The following is a 15,470-nucleotide window of genomic DNA, read 5'->3' as shown; positions in this document are numbered from 1 at the left end:
ATAGGATATTGCAATACAGATCATCTTAAATCCAACTGTGAGTTAATCTTAATCTTGAAAATAAAGTTTTAACCACAGGGCATGATAACTATCAGAAAACACAATATAAATTTGGCCTCAGAATCAGAATCATGTATTTGTTATAAACCAATCATTTATTTGGTTATCATGCAGATGTTCTTGAATGGGAAAATTTCAAAGGTGTTTAGTTCAGAAATCTGGTTATTTTATCTAAACCCATACAGAGTGCTCTAGTATTAAAAAGTGAAAATTGTACCTGGTTAGAAATAATCTTGTGCCTGGTTAGAAATAATCTCAACAAGATGCATGGATAAAAGTGAAATTTTTCAGTGGGATCAAATGAGATTTAATAAATATTTTTAAGTCTAAACATTTTTCTAGAATTTCAAGTTTGAATTACATTACCTTTTGTACTGCATATAGCTAATTTGAACTGCATAAATTTCTGATACAAAGAATTTTTATATTGCAACATATGATGTTAACTGTATGATATTTGATCTTCGTGATTTGTGGAGACTTGATTTTTTGTGTTAGTAAATTTTTATACATAAAAGAATATGTAGGCTTGAAAGAATAACTTACTGGTTGCAGGTTTCATATACATCTAACAAATTGAGATTGTAAATTGCATTGTTCAAATACTGCCCTTAACTTCTGCCCAGTCCTGAAAGAGTTTTGGTAAAATCTCTCATTATGATTACAGATTTTTCTATTTTTTCCTTGCTTTATATATTGTTTATACTAATTTAGGTTATGTTATTGGGTGCTTACAGGTTCAGGATGAGTATATCTTACTGGTGAACTATACACTAAATCATTACTTTACAACACTTTTAAATTCAAATTATGCTTTCTGCTTTAGAATGTATTTTCCTACTATGATCATTGCTATTCCAACTTTCATTTAGTAATTACCTGCCTGTTAGACATTTGTCCCTCATTTAATAACATAAAGTATTACTAAAATTCAATATATTGCAATAAAGAAACTAAGACCTAAATAGATCAAGTTACATTTCCAAAGACACATACGTAGATAGTGACAGAGCAGCAGATGACTGAAATACTAGCAGCACAAGGTCTCATGAACTTGAATTTTACTTCCTGACCTGACCCTCTCCACTACTTTCTTACCCTTAGCAACAACCTTTGCTCTATCCTAGTCCTGCAAAAGTACAGATTTTAGTCTCAAATTTGCCAGTTTGTCTGACTGCTATTCAGTAATATCTCATCTTCTTCCACAAGACTGGGACCTGGGCCATACTGAATCTAGACCAGTCAGGGATCTTATTCCCCTAAGGATACCTCTTTTCAATGCAACCTCTTTCATGCTTTTGGTTTAGCTCTTCATTTTGGATTCTGTCTGATAAAGTAGTTTCAACTACATCTAGCTGATAACATCCAGGATTAATGTTTTCCTTTGAAATGACTAGAGAAAAACATTGTTGAACAATTTTGCCACTATACCTAGTGGTATCGTCAAAAGCAACGGGGGGTGGGGGGAATACTTAAAAGTCACCCTTAGCAATTTTCCACTTAAAAATTATATATGTATATATAACACATGTGGTGGTCTATGTGCAGGTGTATACTTCATAGCTGTACACTAATGAGATGACAAAACTCCAAACTCTTCAGGTATGAATCACTCCAAGGATCAATGAACCACCTTCTTCACGAATGAACTCACTTCTTCAACTTGAGCTTGAACCCTATGCTGTGCCACATTCATCTCACTGAACTTCTCTAGAGGTTGTGTGACAGGCCAAGCCCAGTAAGCACAGTCTTGCCAGAGGCCACGTGTCTAACCTCCTTGGAAGTGGTCATCTGAGTCTGGCATTCCCTGGGAGGAACAGCACCTTAATTAATCTCCATCAAGCGCCATGTTAGTGGTTTCTGAGGAAACGATCAAAAATCTACCATAATTGCATCTAACAAAGCTCTTCACTGAGATTTGCTCTTTAGGAAATTCAGGAGCAGTGACCTTCCTTCCTGCTGTCAGTGGAAATGGCTATCTTTTCTCCCTCAACTGTGTGACGTAGAATCACCAAAAGAATTTACAGAAAGGGGCACAGGAGTGATGAAAAAAAATAGTCCAATACTTGTTTATTTGACTAGGTATTCAAAGGAGTGAATCCATAAAGTTACAATGATACTTTATAAGTTATAATGGAAATTAAATTTGCCCCAGGTATTGTCATGGATACTCAACGTGTTATCTCATTCTTCTCCAAACTCTGTAAAGTTTTATCAAGAGGGTGAAATCCTCAGGCTTTCAAGATTCAGAATGATGCAGAATGAGTTTAAACTGCAGTAGGTTTGTACAAAGTCTGCTTTCTATTACAGCACATGCTGCCCATTACTTGGCTGCCTCTTCCACTGGGATCCCTGATGACATATCACTCTTCCAGGGACCCTTCCACACAACCACATCTGAAATATGCACCACATCATTCTTTATCATAGCACTCTCTTCTAATTTTCAAGTTAGTATCTATCAGATATATTCTGGGGTTTTTTTAGTTATAATAACAATTTTTAAAGAAGTTTAATAATCATGTGTTTGGTTCATAAAATTGCTTGCTGCCTATTTCCTTCACAAAATGATGAAATGATGGAGACCACGAATGGTGGGAAATCTTGCATACAGTCGAAATTCCATAGCTGGCATATGTTAAGAAATCGATAAATATCTATTTTAAAAAGATGATCCAAAAATGTTAAACACTGTGTCCATAAAATTTTACACTGATTCCAAAGTGCAAACTACAAGTATTACATTATATCTGAAGGAATAACAAAGCTCATTTGCAACTTAAAAACCTATGGAATCATGATTAATATTTGTCAACTGTTTCCTTAGAGTTTTGAACTTCTTCCCTCTTAAATAAGAGACACAGGGGAAGGGACTGATTGTGTAGTAGTGGCGTCCCAGGTTTACGTCAGTTACAGTTGTGAGAACCAGGAGGGACAATTAATGTCTTGGATGAAATCAGCTTCTCAACAATGCATGGCACACATTTCATATTGTTAATGGGTCTTTTACACCCAAAGGCTGTGCCTCATATATTTTAAAGTCTTTGGCTGTACCTGCAAACTTATTTATTTATACATAAAGTCAGCTTCTGGAAACAAGATCTTTGCTTCTGAGAAAAGCTTCCTCTCAAAAACTACATGGATAAGAGCTTACTCCTATTGCCAAACTCCAGCAAAATACACAACTCACCCTTCTGGTTCACACAATTGTAACCGCTGTGGACGTGGCCTGCCAGTAACATGCTCTCATTTTCTTCCCTTTAAGTCTTTTATTTAATAAGGGAAACTCATGACTAGATTTCAAAGAAATTCTCAAGCTACATATAACTTGTTTATTGTGGCTTGTATATGTGGCCAACAGATCCTTAAAAACTCATGTTAGCACTGTAATCGCCTCTCAGGACAAGCTAAGAAGGACTATACGTCATTCCTTTAAGGTTGCTTCTTTACCCCTTGAACACAACGCTCCTCACCTCTTACCATCAGAAGCCAGCCCGCAGCTGACTTGCTGCATTTTCCCCAGTTTCTACTAGGAGGCCCCTTTTCTTACTCAAAACGCAGGTGCTCAGAAAAACAAAATAAAAGTTTGTTTGAAACCCCTGAACACCTGAACATGTTTTCCTGAAGCATCTTTCCTGCCTTTACACTAGCTTCTTTTAGGAAGTTTAATCATGCAAAAGCTGTTTTTCCCCCTCTCTTTCTTAACTGTCTTGCTAAGCGCTGTTTTCATATGGAATAAGTTACGGTCTTAAGATAAAAGCCCACATTGCTGCAGGCGTAATTGGTATGACCACATTTGCTCTCTGCTGAATCTCTTTAAATAAAAATATGTATTTAAAATTAATCTTTTAGAAATATCTATCTTACTTAGCCAGCACATCTAGATGATATATTCACCTGGATCTCCTGGGCAGCGGGACTTTTCAAGGCCTAAGAGGATTATCCTCAGGGATAAAATCACCAGATAATCACGACTTTCACACTTCAGCAAATTAGCATTCGTGTTTGCATTTTATTCTTCAGCTTAAGCTCCACTTGTTTGCCAGCAATTCTAGGCTTCTGCTTAGACTGTTCCCACTGCCTTCAATTAGGTCTAGCCAGTGGACTTAATTTTAGGATTTAAACTCAGGAAGAAAGTTCATGTTCTAAGAAAAGTACCAAGTTCTGAATAAGAACTATGTTCTCAAGATTTTTTCCCCTGTCATCATTGGAATCAATGCATCTTTAGACTCGAAATATAATGAAGTTACTTAAAAATTATTTATGATAAGACATGTATAAGAATATGACATAAACTGAAGTTTAAGGCTGCAAATCATATGTTGGGCAAGAACTTTTGAACTAAGTATTAATTTGAAGAATTGAGTCATCTTTCTAGACTTGGAATACAGAAAATGTTTTTAAAAGAGATAAGGAGATACTTCATTAAACACAAAGTTCGTGGAGCTATATTGCTACACTAACTAAAAATGAATTTGAAGAATTACTTTTGCATCACAAAATATTAAAAGTCTATTACTAACCCCACTCTGATTTCACTAAGTTCTGTCAGAGGCAAGATATTATCTTCAAAAAGATTTTACCTGCTTAAGAAATATTATATAGCAATATTAACATGTTATTTTTACATACTTATATTCATTTGCACTTAAGGGTGTTGCAAATTAAGTAATATAACCACTTATAATTATTTACATTTTGAAAAATACAGGTAGCATATTTATATAGTAAATACTCAATCAGAATGTTTAAATTACAAAGAGTATGGAATCATAAACTAAGACTCAATTTCTCCCTCCCTCATATCCTCTGTTCCTCTTTCTTCTCCAAACGAGAGTTTTAGAACTATAGGTATATTTTCAAAAGTTTGATACTTAAGCAATCTGAAATTTTATTTAGGGTATTTCAATATAGCAAGTATAATGTACTTAAAGTATATACTTTTTGAACCATTAAAAACATTTTAAAACTTATTTAAAAAACTATTTTCATTGAAGTCACATTTTCAATACTGATGAACTATATTATGTCTAAGATTATTTGCTTTCCCGGAATAAATTTAATGGTACAATTTATCTTACAATTTTCTATGAACTGACCATTAATATGACTCAACATTTTATTGATTTATAAATATGTTTACCTATTACATTATGGTATAAGATACCTAAATTTGATCTAATTTCTAAGGTAATAATCTAACCTGACAATCTGACAAGGCTTTAAAGTTTTCAAAGAGGTTTAAATTCATGAAATTGGTACCAAGGCCCTAAAAAAGCAACTTTAATTGATTTGTGAAATACTTAGAGAGAATGTCCAATTTCCTCCATAGAGTCAAGTTCATTTGGGTTTTCTAACAGCAAACTATTCCCTTATCGCACATAACCAGATTTATTGTTGGACACGAAAGGGAATTAGATTATTATTATTTTTTTTAATGTTTCTGGGTGTAATCTACTACTTGCAGTATCGAGCCCAGCATGGTCAAGAGAAAGCAAACCAGATTTTTCTTCAGCAGCTTTACCCTGAGAGGGACAGAATGGTTTACCAGCTCTCTGGCAGCCTACATTTATGGTAAGAGTATCTGAAATCAGAAATAAACGAAGCATAAAAAGACTCCTCCACTGCACCACAGCAATGATTAGAAAGGACCATCTCTGAAATTTGAAAACAGAAAGCAGAGAGCAAGCAAGCCGCCTGCAGCCCTGAGCAAATGCTCTTTCCCATCAGAACTCTGTCGCCAATCCAGCTGCTCCTCTTGCAAACCCGCAGGCTAGAAGAGGGAACCACAGCCACTCCGAAGTGGAGTTTCAGGCCCATCATTAGCGGTTTCTGTCACCACCCCGGTGCTTTGCCTTCATGAATGAAATATGCAGATGGATCTTACACTGGCTCCTTCAATGAGGAACAAGAAGGTCAGCAGACACAGCCAACACAGCCGGCACATTAGAAATCTGTGACCCATGTACTTACACCTCCAAATGCCTCCAGGTTTCAGCCTCTGGAAATATCTAGCCCATTTCTCTACCGCACTGTTGCTTCCATCAGCTGTGGAAATTAACATAAAATAACATAGTAACCCAACAAGTGCTGGACAGCGTTCCAGAGAATCAGATTAAGTGAACACTAAAGGCACACTGATGGTGTACAAAATCTGCATGATAAATAGCGAGTAAATACCTTCCGATCCACCAGAGGGGGAAGGATGCTGAGCTGCTACGGCTGCTGCCTGCTGCCTGCTCTCTTGTGTAACAGCGAAGGCGGCTCAGTCCCCCTGACAGGCGGTGAAGCGTGGCTGCCTGTTGGTGTCCGGGCGGTCCTAGTGCCTGCCCCAGGTCAGCGCGCGAGGTAGCTCTGAGCAGCCTCCCCATTTCCTGTGATTCTTCCAGTGAGCGGCACCGAGGGTTTTCAGGGACGTCAGCGTGTTAAGTGTCAGGGCAGTTGGATCTGGGTTTTGGGAAAAGTCATTAGTAAACAGGGTCTCTAACGCTTCTAAACACTGCTGTTGAAACCAAAAGAAAAAAAAGAAAAAGAAAAGAAAACCCCCAAAAGTTACAGATGATCTCGTCTGTTAAATAAAGTGTGCTATTGATAATGTTTGAGCCAGAGGGCTCTTAGAGAGAAAACAAATTCACCCATATACCATACTGACTGCAATCCGTGTTTTTTGCCCTCCCCCCCCCCATTTAAAACGTAAAGGAAAAAACAAGTGGGGGAGTTTTAAAAGCTTGATAAATCTTTTCTTCCCATCTGCAAAGAGTATTTGTTAAAGGTCTAAAAACTTCATGTTTTGCATAATCTGTTTACAAATCTCAAATAAAATAAATGCAGAGCAAAGAAAATACAGACCTCTGGGAGCTTGTTCTCTAAGAGAGGGTAAGTGTGCCAAACTCCAGACAAACACCACCCTTCATCTTTTCTATTCATTTGCTCCATCTTTTTTCCCTTTGTAGCCCCTTTTCCCACATAACATTCATGTTTTTTAATTTAGTTTTTGTCTAACTCCTCTACTGCAACGTAAGCTCTATGAGGGAATCTGTTCTGTTTGCTTTGATAGAGTAATATTTCAATACCCTGGAAGATTACTCGGCACATAGTAGGCCCTCAGTAAGTAAATACTTGTGGAAAGAAGGAACTAGACACTCAGCTGAAAAATTACACTAAAGAAAACAAGTACAGAAGTTAATCTCTTAACTGATTAAATTCAATTAGCAGGTCTCTCTGGGCAGCTGTTTTATTTAAGGGATTGTGTTAAGTTTACATTTGCCTTTAAGAAGCTTATAGTTTAAATGTAAAGAAGAGATAATAATATATGTGTGCAATCAAACAACTCTGTGTGCATTTAATATTTGCCATAAGAGAGTAAACGATGTAAGTCAGGATGTGCTACACTTGCTGGGGCTTCTGTTTTGACATTATGAACGTGGTACTCAGCTAGGGGACTGGGTTTAAGAATTCAACACTGATTTCTCCCTGCAAGTGCCCAGTTAGAGTTTGGTTGTCAGTAAGTAGACTGGTTTGGAAGGGATCAGAATCTGGACAGTTAATTCCAGCAAGATTTGTTAAAAGAGTAAATATAGGTACTAACACAGGTGAAGAGAGGGAAGGCAGGTAGGTGGGTGCTACAGGCCCTGAATCAAAGCCTCAGGGAGTCAGCAAGAGGGTCCGGCAGCCACCAAGTGGTCGCCTTCTGGAGCAGGGAGAAGCCGCTCCTAGCTAGTGGTCCCGGAGGTCAGACCACGTAGGTGAGATAGGACAGCCAGCAGCAAGAGTTCTGGCCCATAACATGGCAAACTGGTAAGGCCTGAGTCTCAGAGCCTCAGAGGCCAAGAGGGGAGAGAGAGAAGACTGAAGATCAAAGTAGGACTCTCCCCATGGAGCACTCAAGGCAGGGTTTTCTTACAGGAAAAGAAAACACCCAAAAGGCACAGGGTCAGACTAAGCCCAACAATAAGGGGCACTCATGCGTTTTAGGATCTAAGATTGGGAAGTCAGTCAGCTGGACTGGTACCAAGTCACACGCAGGTCAAACAGCTGTGACTGCGGCTGGGGAAGAGCTACGGGAAGAGAGAGCCATGCTCATCACTAGACAGTCAAGCTAAGCCAGGGTGATGTTGCCTCAATAAAGAAAGATTGCTTTGTTGAGCCCACAGATTACAATTCACTTATCCACTGCATCTTTCCGTTTTTCTCAAGTCAGCATATTTTCTGAAATGAGATTCTGTTTTAAAGAAAAATTTGACCAGCAGCAAAAGGTGCTATCGTTCCCTCCAGAGATGCTGGTAAGCACGCCAGGTGTGTGGACCAGACCACAGCAGCGGAGTGGCTGCGGCTGGCACGAGAGGGAGGCCATGCCCCTCCACCAAGCATCTCTGTAGCCATGGCTTTTTATGAGTCGGAGAGCGTCCTGGGGAACGATGCACTATGTCCACGGCTGGGCCTCAGAGAAACACTGACGTGTCACCTGTGCAACGATACCAAGTGGAGGGAAGACGAGCAGGGATGCTGAGAGACGCTTCACTACACACACAGAAATCTATATAGAGCAAAAAGACGCCATCAACATAAAACAAAACAATCTTGACCTTAGCAGGTAGAGAGAAAAACAGAGACTGTACCTTCTTTTCATACAAATATGGAACATGTATCAAAATTGATCACACACAGGTCATAAAACAAGTTACAAAGACTTCTAAAGAATCAGTATCACACAGGCCATGTTCCCTGACCAGAGAGCAACTACATCTGTCAGTGACAAGATGATGAAACACTCGTATACAGCTGGCCAATACAACCACACACCTAAATAATCTGAGTTAAAGGACAAAATGAATCCAGAAATTTAAAAACACAGAAATGTATGATCATACAAATATTATCTATGGGGGCTATAAAAGCATACTTCAAATAAGCTTGTAGTCTTCAGTCCTTACATTAGCAAATAAAAAGGCAGAAAATTAAGGAAGGAGATTGAAATCTTAGAGAAAAAAATCAATGAAATGGCAAAACAACTCTATATTATAGAAATATAGCATATAAAGAAACAACAAAGCCAACGGTATTATTTTAAGTTAATGAAAGAGGTAAATATTTGGCTAGAGTGGTTAACTATAAAAGAAAGAAGGTACAAAAACCATTTAAGAACACCTTAAAAATAGTTTTTCGGTTTCTTTGAAATGTTTCTTTATATGATGTCTCAAAATATTTTGCTCTTTGCTTTATACTAAATGACTACATGTTCTGTGCCTTCTTTTTCTTCGCATCCTCATTGCGCTGTGGCTTTTACTGAGTGAACGGCTGAATGAATAAGCTGACCGTTGACTTGATCAGCTGCGTTGAAGTTAGTTCAAAACCTTGTGATTCATCCAACATTGGAATAAAAACCGGAGCATTATATATAGTTTCAGGCTTTCTGATAGCACGATGTAACCTATTATATCAATGCTACTACTATTTACTCACCTGAAAAAAAAAAAAAAAACAGTACTTAGGCACAATGCATATACCTTATCTATTTACAATATTAATACATCAAGCCAACCAGAGAGGAATCTGTTTCTGATTGAATTTCACAAGCAAGGGTGTTACTGCTGATCCGCTGCACTAAATAGGTGGTGTGCAGTGCGGTCCATATCAGCTCGAGAGGCAGAAGAGGCAGTACTTAAGCTTGAGGACACTTCCCAGATTGAGAAGCAGTAAGGACTTCTCACTCTGTGCTGGTTCATTCCATCAGGCACAAGCTGGATGGTGGGTATCTCCCTATAAGTTTGAAGATTTGTTTAGCCACAAAATTCCAGATGACAGAGGGACAGGAACGGTACATTATTCATAATTAACATGATCTACCAGATATAAATGTAAATGATGACAAAGAAGCATTTATAACTGCAGGAAAAAAACTCCCCCATACAGTACATTAGCATGTTTGTGCATTTTCTGCTGAACATTAGCTTTATCTAGATTCTTTAGTAAGATGCAGAGAATAAAAGATTTTTGCTGCAAGACGATTTTTGTCTAGGGGCCTTCACTGTCCAGTTGCATAACCTTGGGTAAGTTATTTTACTTCTCCAGACTTCTGGTTCCCTACCAATAAAGGGGCTCAACTAGGTGACACCTAACACCCTTTTCACTTCTGCGTGTCTGGATTCTATGTCACCAGGTGTAGAGAATCAGAGGACCATCTTAAGTAGACATACTGCAACTGCCACTGAAAGGCCTATGCTGGATAGTGTGGCTGCCACTGGAAGTTTTCATGTTGGAAGACCTCCCTGGACATCTCTCTCCCTGCCCAAAACTGAATTCACATCACCCGGGTGGTGGGGGTCGGGGGGTGCTTAAAAACAGATAATGTGTGCTGGGAAGGACCAGGATCAGAATCTCCAGAATCAAATCTTCTCAGAAGCCACTGATCAGTAAAGGAATTCTTTAATATGAAAAACATGCTATTTTCTCTTTAAAAACGGCCAGGAGTTCTGGTCTTCGACAGTGAAGTAGATACAATGTCCTTCTCCTTGTTTCAATGACTCTGTCAGCAGAAGTTACATATTTTGCTTGAGAGTTTATGTAATCTTTCCTTTTACATTTATGTTTACAACAGTGCAATTTCAGCACCTTTTCTGAGATTCATGATTAAATCATCTTTTCTTTAGTAGCTACCAGACCAGGACAGCAAGTTGCATAAATATCTGTTCTCCCCAGGTTGCTTTTTATTTTCCTTGTACTTCCAAAAATCCTGGCTGTGCTACCAGGATCAACTTTCTCCCATACTTCCTTGCTCAAATATTCAAGCGATTAGATTATAATAATGGTATATTAGAGCTTAAAAGAATCATAGAAATAATTCAGTTCAATTTCCTCATTTTACAGTTATTAAAATGAAAGACCATGGAGACTTAATAGTTTAAACTCACTGTATTAGCCTGTGTTTCCTGGAAAACAGAGCCTGAAGCAAGGCTTAAATATTAATGCTTTACTGGAAGGGAAAACCCAGCCTGGTGAAAGTAAGGGAAAAGGAAAGTGAGGTAGGGAAGGATGGAAAGCAAATGGACAATGATGTATTATCATGCTGACCTCTGATTCCCAAGCTCAGAGACGAAGCCAGTTACTCTGCAGATGGATGTGTACAAACACCAGTGGAAACGTGCTTGGTCTAGCAGGATGGCTCCAGACATTGGTACCATACCCAAAACAGTCTGTCAGAGAGAGAAGGGGGAGAGAGTTTACCTGCTGGATCCATCTTGTTTCTCTATTACTATCTAATGTTTACACATGAGGACTTAACTCCCCCTCACTTCCAGGCTGTGTTACCTGGCCCCTTTGGTATCTTCTGGGAAAGTCAAATTCCATGCCCTGTGTTACATGGAAGTGCTGGCTGGAGCCAGAGATCTGGGTGAGGAACTGGTAAGCTCAGGGGACAGAAACATGAGAACCCAAATGAACCTGACTGCCGTTGTAACTGCCAAGCAGAATAAGTGATTGAGTGTTTTGAAGACAAGTAACCCAAGAAAAAACTGAAGATGGGGCCAATACTGCCCCATAGCTTCCTAGTAGCAAATCAGGCCTATAAGCATATATCCTTACACTAAATTTAACACTCAGAAAATAGCCCAATTTCTTAACTTGTCTTTCAAGACTCTCCATTGTCTAAATTTACCTTATTTATTCAGCTTATTGCCAACTAAAGGACTCCTTGAGAATTAAATCATCTGCTTCTAAACAACTCAACTATTGGGACTGAGAATTGAGAACACTTGTGTCAACATGATTTAACTGTTTATTCCAAGAAATTCTTGCCCAGATAGATAAGAACGTAAACCAACAAAATAAAAAGCCAGTGTTTGCTTTAGAAAGTTCTTGCAAAATCATTTGTCCAGGAAAACAGTTTGCTCATCTAGGCAAATAGCTTTCTTTCAAACAACAGTTTGCTTATCGATATGAACTTCAAGATCCTCCCTTGTTGAGCCTAGCCATCTTCAACTATTATTCACAAACTTTGTCCAATTTCAAAATCATCTGCCTTGAAGAACCTGCTTCAAATTCCTGAGCCTAGATCTCACCCTTCTGAGACAAGTGTTTGATTGACTTGATTACTTCCCCACCGCAGACACACAAAATCCCAGGAGATGGGCAAGTCACTTATTTAACTGCAGTTTAGGTACAAATGAGCAGTTAACTCACACAAATAACGTAACCATTGCCTGAATCCCCAAAATAAAGGCAGAAGAGACCTCACAGAGAAAGAATAAGGTCGATTATCTATTCAATTCTAAAAATTCAAAACTGCACAATAAATGAAAATTAAGAGACAACATGTCTATTTAGAATTATAAGAAAATGATCCAATTTCATTGTGCATAGTCCCCATTTTATTGTATAAATTCATGTATTTTACACTACACTTCTATCTGTTTGTAAAATAGGGTGAAACTGTCCCTCAAAAGTGGGCTGAACTGGACTCCAGACAATTCAATGAAAGCTACTGGCTAGGAATTATCCTATCCTATCTGCAGGTTAATTTCGCACAGGGTGAATTAGTAACTGCAGAGGTAGGAGAAGCAACATCTCGGACGGGTCTTCAGCTATGCCTCTTAAAGTTTAAGAAACACCTCTTTTCAATGCCACTGAAGGGCACATGCATTGATATGACATCAAAACATCCTTAAAGAACATAGTTTTAAAATAGCTAACCAAGGTGAGGATACTGGTGGGCGAGCTAAGGAGAAGGATTCCTAAGTGCACCAGGAGGCAGTCTGGTTCCTTAGACACTTCTTTTTTTAGGTTCCATTCCCTGTTATTCTGAGAAAAACTCAGAATAAGTTTGCAGCAACAACAATATCAACAGAAGATTTAGTAAAGCTGTTTTTTCCTTATTTATATTTTTTAAATCTTTCAATGTAGTAACATGCTAAATGTAAAATAAGTGACTCTGATATAAGTGCAGATTTGACTTGGATATGAAAGAGAACGCAGGCTGAAGTGGTCTCAGAGGGATGTGTGAGCCAGGTGGAGCTGAGGTGGAACGTGGGTTGACAATGGCTAGTCAGGTACATGGTAAAGGGTGGGAAGGTCCCCAGTCAGAGTCATGTGAAATGGGCAAGTAAAGGGAGGAACACAGGCCTGACTTCTCTGCATTCAGAAGCTACCTAAGTGAGCCTTCTATCACCAATAAATCTTCCATCACCAATGAGATAAAAATGTTACTTAAGGTGGATATTCATAATAGCAACAATACCATATAAAATTCTACAAACCCAACTAGAAATGAGCAAAAACTATAGAACTGCATAAAGAAAGCTTTAGATCTTTAGTAAAGGTCATAAAGAAAACCTGATTTCTTTTGTAAGAGAGCGCATAAGCTCTGGTATTAAAAGAATTTAATATTATACAGATAATGTGTCACTCAACCTACAAATGTAATGCCAAAAAATATCACCAAAAAATTTTGTAAGAATTAACAAATTGATTTGAAAAATACTTAGCTTTCTCTTGCACACCGTATGATCTCTCAAACCACACTATAGAACTAGAATAACTCTGAATATTGTGGCATTGATGTAGAAATGTAAAAAATTTATCAAGCATGAAATGGAGACACGTATATATCAGTGTAATTTATGACAAAAGTAGAATTTTAAATCAGTAAGGTAATGACAGACTATTCAACACACAATTGGCACAATAGGCCATCCATTTGGGGAAAGGATGTCAGATACCTACATTATTCCATACACAAAAATAAATTCAAATGGATTAAATACTTTAAAATCTGAAAAAGATTTTAAAATAAACTACAACAGAATATTTTTATAATCTAAAGAGTGCTTCTAAGCAATTCACTAAACCTAGACGCCATAAAGTGATACATAAATTTTTTTCAACATATAAAAATTTCAGTATAACTTAAATATCAGGGTAAAGATTACATCTATAATTAATAGAGAACAATATCAAATTAGACAAAATAAAAGTAAACCAGCTGATAGAAAAATGGCTAAATTAGATGAGTGGCAAATTTCCTAAAGAAAATATACAAATAAGATCAACGAAAAGATGCTCAACCTTATTACAAATCTCATTTTACCTGAAAGGAACTCTCACGTTTTGTCCATCACATTGTCAAAAAGCAAAAACGCTGATTCAATACATTAACTAACAAGAGGGTAGGGAAAGTCACTTACTGTCATACTTGGCATTATCCATTGCTAAATCTTTTTAAACAGCAACTTGATGTTACTGATAAAGGAATAATACATAAAATATAATTCAATATACATTTTCAAACTATTACTTGTAATACATACGTATGTGTGTGTGTGTGTGTGTGTAAATGCCATGGGTAGGAATGGAAGGAAGCCTGACTATTTATGTGATCACTTCTGGAGAGACAATAAAACTGAGAGAGGACTGGAGAAGGAGAAATGCTATGTTTCATTTTATTTCCCTATTCTGTGAGTCTTCTGCTGGAATTTAGTCACATCCCACTTATCTAGATATTTTTCACTTTTTAACCGAGCATAATGTGTGTTTTATGCCCACGCACACTTAGGTACACAGAATGGAATACACCTAAGTATATACAGCTTGATGAACTTCCACGAGATGAGCAAGGAACAGTCAGATCACGAAATAGCACGTTCCCCACACCTCAGAGGCTGTCTCATGTTTCCTTTCAAACAGAAACGCCCTCTCCCTACCAAAAGGTAACCATTATCCTGACATCTGACAACTAACATTATTTTTACCTATTTCGTTATTTTGTATAAAAGGAATTTATGCTCGGCAATTTTTTTTTATATCTTCCTCCTTTGCTCAACATTTTGATTCTGAGTCATTTTTACTGTAGTTTCAGATTTTTCATTCTCAGTACTGTCCACTGACTGAACATTCCAGAATGTATTTATCCAATCTACTGCTGATGGTCTTTTGGGTAATGATCCAGTTTAGAAGTAATATAACATTCTTCTGAACATTCTTCTACATGCCTTTTAGGGAATTGACACATGCACGCGTTCCTACTAGGTCTACACCCAGAAGCAGAGCTGCTGGCTATAGGTTTTATGTACGTTATTCTTGAAAAGATGTTGCCCAACGGTTTTCAGAAGTGGTTTTATCCAGACAGACATAGAAAACAAACTTACGGTTACTATGAGGGAAAGGGGGTGGGAGGGGTAAACTGGGAGTTAGAGAGATTTGCAGATGCTATTATAAAAAACGGATAAACAACAAGGTCCTACTGTAGAGCACAGGGAACCATATTCAATACCTTGTAATAGCCTATAATGAAAAAGAATATGAAAAGGAATATATAAGTGAATCACTATGCTGTACACCAGAAATCAGCACACCATTGTAAATCGACTATACTTCAAGGTCTAAAAGTAGTTCTATCAATTTCCACTCCCACTTGTGGT

General features: G+C 37.8%; 1 protein-coding gene across 1 annotated transcript in view; it reads right to left on the bottom strand.

The window, feature by feature from the left end:
* Positions 1-15,470, bottom strand: part of RAB27B (RAB27B, member RAS oncogene family) — a 160,997-nt gene that overhangs the window by 131,187 nt on the left and 14,340 nt on the right. Inside the window, exons 2-4 of the mRNA XM_032470673.1 lie at positions 11,131-11,252; positions 6,241-6,507; positions 6,034-6,108 (exon numbers count right to left, since the gene is read on the bottom strand). The gene's annotated coding sequence lies outside the window, so the exon portion shown is untranslated. The remainder of the gene's footprint in view (positions 1-6,033; positions 6,109-6,240; positions 6,508-11,130; positions 11,253-15,470) is intronic.

The sequence above is a fragment of the Camelus ferus genome, chromosome 30 (assembly GCF_009834535.1).
Source record: "Camelus ferus isolate YT-003-E chromosome 30, BCGSAC_Cfer_1.0, whole genome shotgun sequence".
Taxonomy (NCBI): Eukaryota; Metazoa; Chordata; class Mammalia; order Artiodactyla; family Camelidae; genus Camelus; species Camelus ferus.
The sequence above is the reverse complement of the archived record's forward strand: the minus strand, read 5'-3'. Positions and strand labels throughout refer to the sequence as shown.